This window comes from Streptopelia decaocto, assembly GCF_964273445.1.
Source record: "Streptopelia decaocto genome assembly, chromosome: 7".
In the NCBI taxonomy this organism is placed as follows: domain Eukaryota; kingdom Metazoa; phylum Chordata; class Aves; order Columbiformes; family Columbidae; genus Streptopelia; species Streptopelia decaocto.
The window spans coordinates 52,827,934-52,844,007 of NC_138661.1; the positions used below are offsets into that span (position 1 = coordinate 52,827,934).

A 16,074-nucleotide genomic window follows, 5' to 3' on the forward strand; every position below is an offset into this window, starting at 1 on the left:
GTGCCTTGCCAAGAGGAATTCCCTGGGAGGGGAAGAGGGAAATAATTCAGTTTCTGGGATGATAACTACTTGTCTCAATAAAGCACATAAAATGTTGTCAGAGAAGCAGCTCTGAATTCACACACACCACAATTATAATAAAATTAAAAATATAATTTGTCATCAGAACAGTGTTTCTGCTATGTTTGAAAGATGTCTTTTCCAGACTAAAAGAAAAAAAAAGCAAACAAACAAACCCCAACAACTTTTGTCTACATATAGCAGGATTTGCATTAAAATGTTTGTATCCTGTAGTATCATTCTTGATACTCTCTTTCTGCCTTTCTCTCCCTCCTCCAGGAATTAAAGCTCTGCCATACCTTGACTTGTATATAGATTGTGCTTCATCTGTTTCTTATCCCTGTTCTCTCGTTGGGCTAAAATCCAGATTAAAACTGCACAAATGTGGAACTCATGACACTTGTATCCTCAATCTCTAGCTGAAGGTTTGGGGTTTTTGTCTGACTGATTTTGGTAGCTCCCCCACTCTTTGGTTGGTGTACATCGAGCTACTGTTCTGAGGCAGTAGCATCACACAATCCTAGCCCCTGAGCTGTAGGTGTTGTGCTAATATTGAGCTACATACTGTAATATAACTATTTCTAGAAGGCAACCTGTGGGCTGTCTGTTCAGGTCCAGTTGAGATCTGGACAGTCACATAGTTCGGGCTTTTACTCCTTTATTCCAGCTTGTAAATGCGTAAAGAAAAAAAAGAAGTCAAAGTATATAAACCACTTTTTTTGTTATTGTATTGGTATTTTATTGTTTCTTGTAAGCAGTCAGTGCAGGGTCACAAGGTCAGTGATAAACAGTGGCCAACAGGAAGGATACAATGCACGTGGCCACAAGTGGGATGGAAAGCATTGGTGAGGCATTCCTGCTAGTGACCAAGGTGTATGGGAATACCCAGCATATACCCTGTTCAGGTCCAAGTTCTTCCTTTGGGTGCAAGCGCCGCAGCATATGACATGCAGGCACCACAAACCTGACTTTGTCTGCTATTATGTCGCTTTCTGCTGTGATGTTGTCCAGCATGTCAATAGACTTTTCATTTAATACCTCCTACTGAAGAAACATTTTCATTTTAATTTTTCAAAGGGGATTATGGTTAATGTTTAGAAGTGCCTAGATTTGGGTTCTCTGTGTTTCCTCAATAAACTCATTTAGCCTGTGAGTGAATAATAAAACTGCTTTGCTAGATAAGGCAAGTCCTTGAATAGGTGGATTCTCGTTCTGCCTTTCTGTTTGGATAGGGGGTTATTTCTAACAACTTTATTGGCATAGTAGGTTTTGGGAAAAGAGTTACTGCATTCTCTTATGTTGTGGAAGCATTCTTGATCACAAATACATTAAATGCAACTTAATAGCTTCAGTAATGAGAGTAGAGTAACATTCTTACATGAGTCTGTGATGTACCTCACATGGAATACAATGGGAGCAGATGCAAGCCACAGGGACTATAGGGAATGATGAAAATTTCTTCAGTAAAGGTTGTGTTAAGAACTGGAGCATCTCATTTACAGAATCAATGCATTTGCAAGTTAATACAGCTACGCATATCCTTAAATTGAGTAGAGAAAACAAAAAAAGAAAATAAAATTAATGTGACACATACATTTTTTTCAGTGGATAAAGCAGGATCTGATAAGCAACGTGTTCTTTGTTCATCCCTGCTATTTAATTCTCTAAATGCTGTCTATCCTGGGTGCTAGTGAGACAGGGAAAGCTTGGGGAAAAAAAATAAAACACAAGTGTGCAGTGAAATCCTTACTGCCTAGATTTTCAGAAATTTATCAGAACAAAGGAGAAGGTTCATTAAATGCAAGTATATGGTTATGTCATATCTCATCAACTGGCTGGAGACTCCTCTACCAATCACCAATCTCCTCTACCAAACTCCTATTGCCTGCATGAATCAAGTAGCTCAATAAACCACAATAGTGGTTTATTGGGCCAGACACACACCCCACGTGTTTGCCGTTGCTGCCATCAGAGGCTGGGGAGCCTTGCTAACTGTGGCTTCCCTTCAAGGCTACGACAGGGAGTGGTGTTTTGATGGATGAAGACTTCTTTCTATTTTTTGCCACATTTGATGTTTTCTACTGAGTGTTCCTCAATTTTTTTTACCAGATTTTATTTTCTTCCAAAGCCCTGTGGCCTGAAAGTTGATTTCCTTTCCTCTCTCCCATCTTCAGTCATGTTTATCATCTCATTTCCCCACTGTTCCCAGGCTCACCTCGGCCATAACTTTTTTTCCAGGTGCTTCCTACTCCATCCTTATACATGTGTTTTTGTCCTGTTTGAATTTGAATCAGAGGGGGTTTTCTGTCTTGTTTTGGCTCAGACAGATTTAATTGGCAGTGCTGGGAAAGTGTTCTGTACTCACTTGTGGTGAACTCGGTCTTGGCATAACCCGCACCAGTTCTGAATATCAGGCAAAGTGAAAGTCCTGTTTTTTTGCTACTGGGGAGTGTGAGCTAACAGACTGCTAAGGGGTATTTGCTGCTGGCCTCTCTTACTGGGAAGGTAAAACCTGCCATTTTCCAGACACTAATACTGTGGTTTCAACATGATTAGCAAGAAAACACATCCTTTGTCCAAAATGTTGTCTTATCAGAATTAAGGTTTCTGTTTCAGAAGATCAAGGCCAGAGCTTTCCTAAAAAGTATGTTTTTACATGAATTCATTTTTCTTTGTCATTGCTCTTCAAAGAGGCAATTAATTTGCCTGAAATTTCCCAAAGACTTTGAGGTAGATATTCAGCTTTAAAAAAATCAGGCCCAAAAGCTGTACTTTGGCAGAATTACTGAAGATTTATCATCAAACAGGAAGCACAGGACAAACGATGCAACTGCTACCCTGTTAGTTACAACTGTACGTATTACCTGAGTGAACATCTCACCAATTTTACAATTTTAAATATACATTTTGATGATGATTATAAAACCTGTTACAATTCAGAATGTCGCCAGTGGCAACTGGATAAGAAAATGCAATGCCCTCTTAAGGATTTCATTTTATGGCTGTAGAAAGTGAGTTTTCTTCTCAGCCTTCTAAAGCCTGTAATAATTTTTCTGCCAAAAAAAAACAGTATTGGTGAGCCAGTATTATTTATCGGTGAACAAGCAATCACTGCACTGGATAAACAGGGCTATAGTTCCAGGAAAGCTCAGAAATTAGGAAGATTTAGTGAAATGAAAAAATAGTTCTCTACTAAAAGTGTGTGTGCGCATGCATATACATGTCTATCTTAGTGTTAACTTGTGGTTTTTGTAGAAGGTTTTGAAACATTAGCTGGAGGAAAAATAGATCAATAAACATCTACAGCTGCAAGTGCCTTGAGTCTGTCAGGGTCCTGGTGGGCTGTGCCAGGCAGCACATCCCTGCAGTGAGCGCGGCAGAGTGGGCACAGGGTGACTCCACGTCCCTGCGCCTCCTGTAACCAGCCAGACAGCACCTTCAAAGGAGAGTGAGCTGAAGGGGTATTAAAAAGCAAAGGGGAAGCCAGGAGATAAAAGAGATAAAGGCAAACTTCTTGTCCTCTGCTGTTGTGGGTACGTTTACAGCAATCCATCAGAGTAAAATTGCCAGGCTCTTTCCTGGGTATTAGCGATGATGTTGCAATACATTAGTGTGTAAAAATCAGTCAGCTGTTTCAAAGATTGTTTTCACTCTACCTTCCTGTGTGTAAAGCTCATTAATGTCAAAAGGGCTACAAGCAAGGGAAAAGGGCAGTAAGTTTCTAGAGCTGGCTCTGAAAAGCATGAGGAACTAAACAGCAATAGCTGTATTTAACCCTTAATCCAAAGGAGAGATGCTCCCTTTAAATCCTTCTCTGAAACATGAGAAAATAAAATGTGTATAATAAAACTTATCACAGATAGAGAGTAGACATTAGGATAATACAGAATTGCTTGGCATTTACTCATTAGTCTGACCGAATGACAAGTGAACAATTACACACTGGTTTAATTACACTGCTTTAACCCACTGGACTCCTTTGACTCTCGCTGTAGCATGTTGCATTCTCTGGAAGTGCTAGCTTAAGCTGTAGCACATTTTGAAGTTATTTGCTCATTGTAAAAACTTTTTGTTTGAAAACGACTGTTCCCAAATTTAACGTTGTACACTTGGCTTTAATTCAGCAAGGTACTTAAGTACATGCTATGTGTAAGTATAAATGATTACTCTCCACTTCAGTTGGAAGTATTATTGCTTCAGATTTATATTCTGCTTAAGTAGCTTGTTGAACAAAGGTCCACATTTGTAGTTAAGTTTCTTTTTTCCCCTAACTTTAAAAACAACTGTGACTTTACTGTTTTTAAGAAGCTTCCAGCTTTTACAAGGGGAGTAGAATCACGACTGCCATGGTCTTTTGTCTCTATATGTATAAATTCTGCTTAGTGTGTGAAAGCAGAGGACTCCAAACACGTCTTAAAAATCCACATATGGCAAGAGATTTTTAACTTCCTTATCTCCAGGGAAAAGGACTAGACAATTTGCCAGGACAAAAATTTCAGATTCCCAAAGATAAGATCACTGCAGTGAAATCGTGGCTAAACAACTTCAGAAGCTTGCTTTATGTGCCAATAAGTTACATATTATAGTGTTGACTGCTGAAAAGCAGGAGAGTCCCATGTGTCCCATTCATTTATGTGGGACTCATGAGATTTCCTTCCAGCTCTTTACTCCCTTTCAGCAGCCAACACTGTTGTATAGCGTTTAGGAAGTCACTGATAAATCTCACATGGCAGTGCAGATTAGTGGAAACAGGGTATGATTAAAGCTGGAAGTGCTTTTGAGACTTCTGCAAGGTAGGTCCATGTGTAATTTCTCTCCTATTTTCTGCAGTGAAAAAGTCTTAGCACATCTTGGTTGAAGAAAGATTCCGTCATAGTGAAAATAACTGTGAAGGCTGTTTAGAAAGAAACTGATTACAGAAACAAGAAAGTTGCTGCTTCTTGGGTGTGAAAGGAAGAAGAGTGATGAGTTCTAGGCATCAGTAAAGCTCAGAAGGCCTGCATGGGAGTTTCTTCCCTGTTATATTTTTCACAGCAAATAAATTCAGAGCCGAATATTGGCATCTCCCAGTGTGTCATGGGCAGTCAGCCTTGAGACTGGCTGGATCACAGAATCACAGCATGTTAGGGATTGGTAGGGACCAAAAGATCATCTAGTCCAATCCCCCCCACTGGAGCAGGAACACCTAGGTGAGGTTACACGGGAATGTGTCCAGGTGGGTTTTGAATGTCTCCAGAGAAGGAGACTCCTCAACCTCCCTTGGCAGCCTGTTCCAGTGTTCTGTTACCCTCACTGTGAAGAAGTTTCTTCTCATACATAAGTGGAACCTCCTGTGTTGCAGTTTGTACCCATTGCCTGTTGTCCTATCATTGGTTGTCACCAAGAAGAGCCTGGCTTCATCCTCGTGACGCTCACCCTTCATATATTTATAAACATTAATGAGGTCTCCCCTCGTTCTCCTCCAAGCTAAAGAGACCCAGCTCCCTCAGCCTTTCCTCATAAGGGAGATGCTCCACTCCCTTCATCATCATTGTTGCCCTGCGCTGGACTCTCTCCGGCAGTTCCCTGTCCTTATTGAACTGAGGGGCCCAGAACTGGACACGACATTCCAGATGTTGTCTCACCAGGGCAGAGTAGAGTGGAAGGAGAACCTCTCTCGACCAACTAACCACCCCCTTCTAATACACGCCAAGATGCCATTGGCCTTCTTGGCCACAAGGGCACAGCAGCCTGCTAGATGCCTACAGCTGCAGAGGGGTGGGATGTGTCACACATTCCTCTCAACACTGCTACATCTGGCTGGTTAAAACAGCTTAAAACCTGGCCTGTGGCATCCCCTCTCTGAGTCACCTGTCTCTCACCATGCATTGACTAGAGAGCCTAAATAACAAACTCAAATCACAGGCTACCTGTGTAAAGGTTGGGGGTTCTGACACTAGGTCTGCCAAGGCCCAGTTCTACCTGCAGATCTAGTCTTTATTATATGGCTGCATCATATCCCTACCTATGCAATGAATTGGTGATAGGATATTTTCTTCCTTCTACTTACTGTTTGCTTTGTTTTTTTAAACCAAAGAGTTCTTTGCAGCTGGTTCAACAGTATTCGGGTCATGGCTGATAACCCTCTTTGCTCTACTGTCAGTGTGGCTGATAATAAATAGAAAATTGGGAGAAAGACGCCAAAAACCTGAGTAAGTTGTTTCCATGCTCCTACCATTTAGTGATTTGAACCTGCTGGCAGACTTGTGCAGAGGTCTGAGAAGTGCAAGGCCTGAAGTGTGACTTGGCAGGCATCCCCAGAAGGCAGGTTGCAAAGGGATTTGCCTACAGGGAGGTATGAGAACCCAGGCTGGCTGAGACAATGGAAAAGGAGCTGGAATGGGAGAAGGTGTTGACATTGCAGGGAAGCACACACAGTCCAGGAAAGACTTTGTGTCACGGTATTTTTTTAAAACGTGTTAATTGATACACAACCAACTAAAGTTTCATATTCTCCATAGGGTTTCTCCATGTTTTGACATTTGGCATTTAGTGCATTTGGTACTTTTGTTCCTGTTTTCCTGTCTCACTTCATTCTTGTTGCCTCCTGATGTCTGAATTGGGTGCCACTTGCTCAAAGAGACACCTGGGTCATGGTGCACTCATCGGAGTCACAACAACTGTATCAATCTCATGGAACTATTGTAAAATTAAGTCATTTGGTTGCATACAATCAGTGTCACTTTACAGAAATTATGGAAAGAAAATCCATGAGATAAATCATTGTGAATTTTGTATTTATCCTTAAAATTCATTATTTTATTAAGAAATCATTATTTGACTGAAAATATGAGGTTTCTTCAGCTGCTTCTTAAAAAAAAATGCAACCCAGAAAGCCTTGAAAGACTGAAAAATAAGAACAATAGTAATTACTGATATGAAGTGAGAATTCTGCATTTAATGTGATTATATCAATAGCTGTTGCTTCTTCATAAGCCAAACATGACATCTCTTCCCATTGTTTTCCAATGAAAGCACTCATCTGTGTTGCTTGTACATATCTGGCATTTCTCCCAGCTGTTCTCTGGATAATATGTTGGGTTTTTTTCTAAATGGAGTAACAAATTGTCCATCAATAATAGTTAGTTAAAGAAATACTGAGGAGGAGTTATGACACTGAGCATTTTCCACTGAAGAATATTACACGTACATTTTCACAGCACAACCTCTGTTCTTCTGTAGATGTCTTACAGTCGAAAGAGAAATGTGGTAGTGAAAGTATAACCAGTTTACTAACTGCTGAGAAAGTCTCCAGATATACAGGGAATGGGAGGTTCTTCAGGAAGGAAAAAAAATCATTTTTACAGGGTGACTCCAAAGAGCACTGGTGCTTCTGACGTCTTCCCCTCCCCGCGGTGACTTTGGTTTAAAGGAACTTGAGCATATCCAGGATTGCCTAGAGCCCCAGTTCAGTTCACATCAAAGTGTGTCAAAAAACTGCCAATTAACTTTAAGGTTGTAGGATCATGACCTTGCTTCTAAGATCAGAAGTAAGATCACAAGTAGCGAGTTAGGCAATGTTACACTTCAGGACAGTAGCACCCATAAAAACAGTAAATTTCAGTGACCTGTATTCTGCTCTGAGGGGAACTGAACACTGATTATAAACATGTATGTAATTATGCTTGGGAGAAATCTCATTACATTTTTCATAGTTTTAAATGATTTTTACATTTGATTTCAAAAGCTACTTGAGAATTTTTTGAAGGAAGTTTTAGTATGGTACTTTCCTTTATGAGAAAAAAACACTCTTGTGAAAATACATTTTTCAATGTATATTTTATATTTATAAAAGTACACTTTGGCTGAGATGCTTAAGTTTTGTTTGAGGACTCAGTGTAAAATTCTGATGACCTGGCAATGCTGCCTGCTGCTTAAGCACTATTTAAAATGTCTCTGGAGGTCAGCTAAGTTTGTACTGGCATGTGCAAGTGAGCTACTGCATCATCTAATTCCAGTTTGGAAGATACATGTTCCTTCTCCCATCCCGTCAGGTTCCCTACTGCATTAAGACCCTGTGGAGTTCTGTGCTGACGGGTTCTGTGCTGTAAGACTGGTTGGTCAAGTGCCCTGAGGGAATGTGTTTCAGCTAAAGAGCATGGTCCATCTGGAAGGGTGGGTGGCTTGACCATCTGAACTGCTTCTGCCATGGGGCAGCTCTGCTGCTCCACAGGGACATCATAGAATGTCTCGCCAGTCTCAGAAACAGTATTTTGACAGTGTCTGTTCTACTTGTTCAAAAAGGAGTTTGTTTGTGTACAACACTGTGGCGCTCTGTGTTTTGTACTGAGGTATACTTTGATTCAAGATAAACTCATTGACAGTCTTTTTCCCTGTGGGAATTGTCATGGGTGGACCCATGGGCATTTCGGCACAAGCATCAGAGCTGCAAGAGTTAGTGGCTGCATTTGCAAACTCTTATGCTGCTGTCTTGAGTACTAACTGCTTTCAGCAGAGAAGGTGCAACACGACTTGAAAAGCATTGGTTTCTTTAGTGATGTGCGGTGCTAACATCAAAAAGTCCCTCACTTTGGTTTGATGTGCTTTTCATTAAAGCTTCTTGGAGGTCAAACAGTGCCAGACTGGGTCCCAGAGGCACAGAGCAGAGAACAGAAGAACTCTATCAAGTTTACACGACACAGAAACACTTTCTGCATATGGCTTTGCACAGAATACTCACTTTGAAATATTTTTCCTCACATAAAAATCACCGTGGTGTTTTTTTTTTCCTTTTTTTTTTTTTTCAAAGCGCAGTGACTTCTAAGGAGCTGTGTGATTTATTGTTTGTCCTGTACTTTTCCTTTGCTTTATAGAATATTTAATTAGCAGAGGTCCTTCTGTTGCTGTGACTTTTGAAACAGGTTTGGGATCCCTCTGACAGCTGCCATTTTTTATACCCTGATACCATTACCTGCAGCAAATCTCTGCTGCTCGAGCTTGCTTTTCTCTGATCATACTCAGTCACGAAAGATGGTGGAGTCTCCCAGCCTATTCTTTGTCTTGTCTGGTTTTTTTTTTTTCTGAGGAAGCCAGATGGTGCGTGCCACATGTAATTTGTGTCAAAACTAGTTAATACTGAAGTGCTGCAGCATATTTTTTATATATGGTGGATCTAATCTTGTAACACTTGATGTATTTCACAGCTGTTTTGCTTAAAGGACAGTAAGTGCACTCTGAGCAAAAGAAGCAGGTACTCGGTCACGGAGACTCAATCCGATAAGACAGCTCTATCTTATGCTATCACTGTACAAATGGCATTTACCCAGTATGGCTAACATTATTTATTTTTGTAATACTGACATGGATCGTTTTCCTGAGAGCTGGAAGGAGATGCTACTTCTTTCCCCATCTGGCACCTCAGTAGATACTTAGTATCTGCATTGTCATCTGGTTAGCAACAGCACAGGCATAAAAGAGATTTGTTTCCATTGAACAAAATGTATGAAATTAAGCTTTGTTTTCATTAAATCTATTCTCTGAGTCTGTAGCATGATGGATGACAACTAATTCCAATGCAGCCTGAAAGATAATTTTAAAAGACAGTGAACCACAAAAAAGGCAGAAGCTTGTGAGGAATTCGTGGTTGGCTTTGTGGCAGAAGTTGCATAAAGGAACAGTATATTCATACACGACAGCATCCTTTTCAGAGGGAAAAGGCAGGAAGATTAAATAGAGTGGATGTTATAACATGTGTTTAATGTACTAAAGTAGGTTCCTTGCCTCAGTAACAGATACTTTGATGAGAAGAATTTAAGATCATTTCAGATAATAGAAGGTGAAATGTTCATGGCAAAGACTACAAAGTAGCAACATTTCCTTTGCAGGTGCTTGAGCTTCAGTATTTATTAGTCATATACCACAGGAAAATCCATTTTGGTAATGTAAATAACTGATTGTATGTTCATAAAAGCAGAGTAAAATTATTAAATCAAGATGTTGATCATAGCATTGCTCTGTTGTACATCTAACATCCAGTCTTGATGGTGGTATGGACATTTTTTAGTTTCAGTCTTATTTGTACATTATTAGATGAAACTTGTTACAGATTTTTGTGCAAATTTACATAATCTCAATTATATAAATGATTAAGAACCTACAGAGTTGTATTGGGCTGCTGTACTTTTGAAACATTTTTCTACCAGTATCTGTGTTATAGGCAAATATAGTGCCTTAAATTGGTGGGTCTTGTGAGATGCCAATGATTTCTTTTCTCTGATCAAAAAAAAGTGTTGGGTTGTGGTTTTTTCTCCTATTTAATCTGTTTCCAGAAAAAAACAAACTGTCCCATTTTATCTGTTCTGTGCAATTGGCCACAGAAGTCGTAACAGGATTAAAAAACCTTACATGTGAGCCACGATGACAACCCTACATCACCAGTGGTACAGACTCTGATATCATTCTGGAGGCAGGCTCCTGCCATCCTTCTAAAACTTATTATTTAAAAGGGTCTGATATCAGCCTAAAAGAGGAAAAGAAATTTGCAGTATTCACTGGTCATTAATGATTATAAAAATAGGACATTGAACAGTCAGCATGTGTTTGACCTTTGACTTGCAAAAAATTCCTGGCAGCTTTGGACTATTTATGCTGGATGTATGATGAGTTCTGATATTCAGCTGTGGTACCACGGAATATCAGGAGTCACTATGTAAATGATTCAAAGTCAGATGAAGTACGTGAACAAAACGCCAAAGTAGACTTTAATGTCTGTATACAAATTTGTAAAATGCTTCCTCAGAGGCAGGCAATTACATCTACATTGAACTGGCAAAGCTGTGAGTACGTTCTGCAGATAGCTACATTTATCTGCATATATTTTTACAAAGTAGATATATATAAACCATATATACACACATATATATTTATTTCAAGAACTTAACTGAGAACATTTGTGAGGGATGAAATTAGATCTTGCTTCCAAAAAATCTGTTTTTAAATCTTACAGCTTCGTTATGGTAGTATGTTTTATGTTACATGAATTACGTCCTTTAATGTGAATATCTGGAAGATACATTCACCATCGGATTTAGCTTGCATTTTGGAATGTCCACAGAAAAAGGATCAGCAGAGCAGTAATAAAAAACAGGCATTTAGTAAATTTTTTTGTGACACATCTGTGAGCACTAAAGAGACACAGGGTTTTACCAGCCCTGAACATTCAATCATAAGTGAAACTTTACAACTGCAGTAACAACGGCACTGTGAAAACATTCACTGAACTGCCACAAACTCTCTACTTACTACTGAAATCCTTAGATAAATATTGAATGAAATTTCTTATTGCAAGGCATGGCAAAGGAAAACAAACACACTTTCATATCCACTTTTTTCACCACAGAGGTACATCAGGTGACACACAGGCATGCTAATTGAAGGTGATTTTTAAAAGCTTGATTTCCAGGCTCTGAGTTGCTACAGGTGCATCTCTCTTGTGATTAATGGGAATGAAGGACTGAAATCGTCAACATAGCAAAAGAAAACATCATGAATACACAACATCTCTGTATGTGGCCACATACAGCTTCTGTAATTTTTAGCTTAGCATCTCACAAATGCTGACAAGTTAATTTAAAGATTGGGGTCTGTTTTGTGTTTTGACAGTATTAAAAATGGATGTTTATAAGAGAAGCATTAAAAAATGCAGACGTTCTCCTAGTTTGTAAAGCTTCAGTTCTGCATGCCTAGGTAAAGGGGGCTTTCACTTCATGGTGTGAGGAATGCTGTATCATTTATCTTTGGGTGGATTTTATTTACTTTTTCAATTTTTTCCATTTAATTACATTCTTTGAAAATATTGTCAGTATTTCAGAATTGCAGTAAATTTTTGTCTGATACAGGATTAAAATAACATTACAAAAAAAACAAAAGCATGTATTGCAATACAAATATGAAGAGATTTCCTGGTTTTTTGGTTGCGTTGATGCCAGTCAGACTTGCAGAATCAAATCTGGAGTGACTCTGCCCAGAGAATGGCTTCTGTGGTCTTCTGCCTTTGTCCTTGGAAAAGCCAAAGTATAAGAAAATTACCAGAACACTGATTCTGTGCCCAGAACGTTTAAATTTGCTCAGGGCCAAGAAAATCAAATATGCGCATCAGCAGTTGGTCAGATGGTAAAACAATTAGCTGTTTTTACCAGAGAGATGTGCCATGGAGAGAGCGTTTTATGCAAAGATCTTTGGACAACATCCATTCACATACAATGCGTGAACTCTGAGACAGACAGGATTTTAACACAGGTACTGTCGGGCTGGAAGTAAGTCATACAATGGCAGAAAATGCATCAGGTCAGAAATAGAAAGGCAATAAATGTTGTTGCTGTGCATTATGGCTCGCATTTCTGAACAAGTCTGAGGGGCTTAGCTTCTTAATGGCCACTGAAAGTGGGAGCACGTGAGAGGGATGGGGGCCTGGTCCCAGCCTCATGGGCTGTGACAAGTATCTCCATTTTGCGTAGTAAGTAGCACTTCTAAGTTCAAGATGAAGCACTGGCCACCACAAAATGCAACCTCCCCTAGCACTGGGCAGAAATCCTCTGGCACATGTCCACACTGGGCAAGCCCGACAGGTCACAGAAGAGAAAGCTCTGCTTGGTCAGGTGGGCCCTGGCACACTGGTAACTGCAGTCTGCAGGAGTCATGTTTGTCCCTGTGGCAACATCATGAAGCCTGTGTGGCCCATCAGGTCAGCCTGCTGCGTGCTTTCTGGCACGATGGTGCTTGTAGCAAGGGCCTGGACTTGAAGTGACTAGTGAGCAGGAATGCTAGAAGCCTCGTCATCCTGCTTTCTGAGGGAAAAGTATCTTGAGAAGGAGTCCTCCAATATCTTTGAGTCCCTTTGGAGCTTCTGGCTTAGGACATCAGAGTTGTATGACTCGATAGTAAGCATTGTTTACTTCAGGAGTAGACAAGTAACACGTATGCTAGAAACTGAGTTAAACCGACACCTTTTCTGCATTTAGCAGCAAGGGTTGCAAAGTAGAGCAAAAACTATATGCGTGCCTGAGAACTGACGTGTGTGGGCAGCGCATTCGCAAAACCATCTGCAATAACGAGCTCAGTGTTTATCATCACAGCAAGGGTAAAGACCAGAGGCAGTGTGGGTTGCCTGGACCAGACACCACTAAGTGAATGAGCAAGAGCCAGAGAACAGGCAGGAGTTGTTGAGCTCTTATGCAAGGGAATGCTTTGGTTCTTTCATTTCTGTCCTCCTTCTCTATACCAGTCCCTAGTCTTCACACTCTTATCTTTCCTTAGCAAATGTAATTTTTCAAGGCTCTGGAATAAGTGAATCATATCACCTGTAATGTCTTTGGCATCCTACCTATCTGCAGCATACAGTCACCAGCACCTAGACCAGGTTCTGTGTAGGGTCATCTGCCTTCTGGGTTGTTCCTGCTCATCCTGCACTCAAAAGTCAATTTAGTAAAAGTGTAATGATTTGAAAAGGAATTTTACATTAACATTGAGAAAAAATGAAGACCCTAAAGTGAGGCTGCATTTCATTTGGTTGAAGACAGCAACTCTATAAGGTACTTTTTTTACCATTTCCATATTAAGTCTGTCAGAGTATCAGGCTAATTTTGAAGATTTGTTAGCAATTATGTGGTGATGATAGGGTAAGTAAAACATATGACTAAACTTGTCTGGCCAATAAAGGAGGAGGCGAACTCTTCTGCTTCGTTTCCAAATTGGTCAGGGAGAAGTAATTGCCGTGTTGCTACACCCAGCACGGCCTCACAGTGACCTCCCCATTTGCTTATGAATAATAGCTCATCAAAGAGCCAACTGGCCACCATTTTATTCTGAATTTAAATATAGTGCACAATTAGTAACATCAAAGCAACCACTCAAGAAACCAAAGCTAGCCCTACAAACCACATGGAGAGGTTGTGCTTCAGCTATATTTAGCTTCAGGTAATGATGCTGAGTTTGCTCCAGTGAGGATCCTTCAGCTCACAACTTCTCTGACCAGAATAATCTTCAGTTCTGAAAGATTTTTAATTTACTGGAGTGATTCTTGCATGTTACTGAAGAAAGCAATTTTTATTCACTGATATGCTAGCTTGACTGAGTTTGCTTTCTTGTTTAAAATGGAAAAAAAGGTAGATTATTCTGTACTTTTTGGACCCTGTTTTCTCTCTTAAAGAAAAGCCCTTTTGTGCAGTGTATGGAGCACATTTTGGAGGGTCTTCAGGTTCTACTGAAATCAGCAGGAACAAGGGGAGTTAGTCCTGCCATTAACTTGGGACCGTGAATAGTGAGTACGGGTTTTCATAGGAAATGCAGAGGCACCGAAGGCCTAGGCAAATATTTCTTTTGCTAGCAGGCAGCTGAGGTGCCACCTTACCACCCTGAGGCTTGCTTGATCTGGCAGGACATCAGAGTGGGCGACGTCCATGAGGTTGTATTCCAGCCCTGGCTTTGTGGGGGAGCCTCTAGGAGAATGACCTCCCTTTTTTCAGTTTACCTGTCTGTGCAACCAAGATAATGGTATTTTACTTGCTTTTTAAAGTACTTTCTGATCTGCAAATGAAAAGAGCTACCCCCCCCAAAAAAAAAAAAAAAGAAAAAATGCTGCTCCTTTTTAAGCTGGCTTTAAAACTGTGCCACTACATTCATCAGCAGTTCAGAGCTTTTGAAGGCAAGGCCGTTTTACATCATGGTAATAGCAAAGAGTGTTTTTGTAGTGTGTGAAGGAGTTTTATTTTTAGATTAAGGGTAGATGGGTGCTGACATCTGTTAGTGTTTACTGAGAACATAAAAATGAAAGAGACTAAATATTTTGTAGCACTGCACCTACATTTGGCAATAGCAAGCCAAAAAGAAACTTACCAGCTGGTGTGAAACTCTCATGGACTCCAGGCTGGTTTGAGACTTTTCTGAAGATTCAGCAGTCAGAGCTTTAAGAAGATTCAGAGATATTCAGTATGTGTTCTCCAAGAATTTTTAGATAAACAGTTAATTGTTACAAGTCAGTGGCAAACAGTGATACAGTGGCAGTATAAGGAAACTGCTTTAGGCATGGATGTTGTAATCCACAAGGAATCATGCTCTAGAAACTTGGACTTTAATATCGCATGGCAAAGCCAGGGCCAGGCCCTAGTCAGTCAGATGTCACTACCAAAATTCCTGTTTAATTCAGCTACCAAAATAGATCTCAGAGCTGAACACAGAAAAATTCAGACATATTTTGGAAAATGCACTACAAAGCACTACAAGCACTACAAAAAGTACTTAATATGAAGTGCCAACTATGTTTTTATTGATCTATGACTATTTATCTTTCAAATCTCTGCCTTCCTGTTTTTTCCACACTTTCGTGTCCCCAGGAACAAGAAAAACATAAAGCCAATTGATGAATATCTTAAAGCTGCACCTTTTTCCCCCAGCATGGTCATTTCTGGATTCCCTTGCCAGTACATTTTGCTATTGGATTTGAGTATTTCTCTATGACCTAGATTTTCTGGTTTGTTGCACACTAAAAAGGAAGGAAAACCCATCAAAGTTTAAATATACACCAGCTTAAAGATAGGCCACTCATCTCAGGAGTGGTCTTCCCGCCTAGCTGGTAGCTCCAAGGAACAGGCCCAGACCCAGTGGTCCTCCAGCTGTTGGTGTGGACCTGAGATCTGAACCCTTATATAACAAGTTTTGCTACTTTTCTGAAATTTTAAATTTAAAAGGGGATTTTTACAGAAAGGAACTGTCTCTTTACCTGCGAATCCTTCCAGCTTCTTCTACCAAAATTTTAAGGTATGATGGAGTGCTGGACACCAATCCAGTGCTTTTAAATATATAAAGGAAAATGAAAGGCACGTGGCTTGAATGGAGAGGAGTGGAGGGAAAAAGAGAGGTGGTAGATTTACAAAGTAAGTGCAGCCCTACCTAAGTGACCTAAATATAGACGAGCATTTCATATTCCCCTTTACAAACCTTGTCAAATTTTGAAAGTACTGAAATATTGAAGTGTTTACT

At 40.1% G+C, this 16,074-nt stretch overlaps 1 protein-coding gene across 3 annotated transcripts in view; it reads left to right on the top strand.

The window, feature by feature from the left end:
- KCNQ1 (potassium voltage-gated channel subfamily Q member 1) overlaps nt 1-16,074 on the top strand; it is a 353,917-nt gene that overhangs the window by 267,250 nt on the left and 70,593 nt on the right. The window lies entirely within an intron of this gene.